This window comes from Etheostoma spectabile, chromosome 13 (genome assembly GCF_008692095.1).
Source record: "Etheostoma spectabile isolate EspeVRDwgs_2016 chromosome 13, UIUC_Espe_1.0, whole genome shotgun sequence".
Lineage (NCBI taxonomy): Eukaryota > Metazoa > Chordata > Actinopteri > Perciformes > Percidae > Etheostoma > Etheostoma spectabile.
The window spans coordinates 23,084,031-23,085,110 of NC_045745.1; positions in this window are offsets into that span (position 1 = coordinate 23,084,031).

Genomic DNA, 1,080 nt, shown 5'->3' on the forward strand with positions numbered 1-1,080 from the left:
GCCATGCATACCAGTGGGTGAAATGTTAATGCTGTTATGATTTTATTTTTCATCATTGCAGCACACACAGGCGTTCTTCACCACAATTATTTCCATTAAATTATGAATTAGTGTTGCATTAAAGGCCAACATAAAAACATTACATTTCATTATGGGAACCACCCTACTGAAATATAAATTCAGTTTGTGATTTTGAGTTGAAATTGGAATCTTTGTCTTCATCCATAATATTAAACTGAACAGCTGTGTCCTGCACTGGCCAACAGACACACACACACACACACACAAACACACACTCTCTCACTCACTCACTCACACTCACTCACTCGTACAATATACACATCCATTCTACCAGTTGGCACTTAAAGCCTTATTTTCATGGAAATGGTGGATGGTCCCATGTGAAGTGTCTTGGCACTCTGCCTTTCTCCCTGGGGAAATGAGATATTGGAGGGCCATCAATGGAGTCACAACCTCAGGGAGCAATCCAGATGCAAACTGCAGAGTGTGAATAGTTCAAATTCATACATGAAATGCTTAGCTCTGAAAATGTGCAGTGGAATAATCATATATGTAGCAAGATGTGTGGAAAAGCTATTGGCAAATGAGGTGTGTCTCTTTTTCTGCTGTTTACTTGATAATCTTAAATTTCAGCTTTGAAGGCATTCAGGCAGCAGAATTAGAGGCAGTGCTAAATAAAAATTAGGGAACCCTTGTTATTTTACTACTAAAATTAACATCTGCAGTTCTTCAGTGAACAATGGTTTTCATCAGGATCATTTCAATCAGGAGAGACTTGTTTGCAGATATGCAACGGTTTATTTTACACAAGCATAATAAAATGTACAGTCTTTGGAGCTTTAGACTCGTTCTAGAATAATTTATAAAAGGGGTAAGGAAGCCAAGACAATCCCCCCCAATGGAGTCTAGACACTGGTGGTGGCAGCAAAGGAGCCCAAAGACCAGACCGAAGGAGTCGACGGAGCGTCCAGCAGGAGGAAGACCCAGGGTGCCTTTCGGTGACGATGACTGGAGGTGGAAGGGGAGGTGGAGGGTTGCACGCTTTGCCTGAAATGACAG